The sequence below is a fragment of the Electrona antarctica genome, assembly GCF_951216825.1.
Source record: "Electrona antarctica genome assembly, chromosome: 14".
In the NCBI taxonomy this organism is placed as follows: domain Eukaryota; kingdom Metazoa; phylum Chordata; class Actinopteri; order Myctophiformes; family Myctophidae; genus Electrona; species Electrona antarctica.
The window spans coordinates 35260399-35260607 of NC_136795.1; positions in this window are offsets into that span (position 1 = coordinate 35260399).

Consider the following 209-nt stretch of genomic DNA (forward strand, 5'->3'; position numbering starts at 1 on the left):
ATGAACAGTGCTGCTAACTAAGCATTTAAGACATGTCAAGTGAACAACATACCACAAGATGGTGCCATAGCACAGGCCATCTACCAGGTGGCTGTGGTTCTCTCCAGTCTAGTGCAAACTTTCCAGTTTTTTTGTTTATGCAAATACCTTTTTCACTGATTAATTTCTATACCCTATCTGTAGCTTACACACAGAGTCAGAGATAGGAC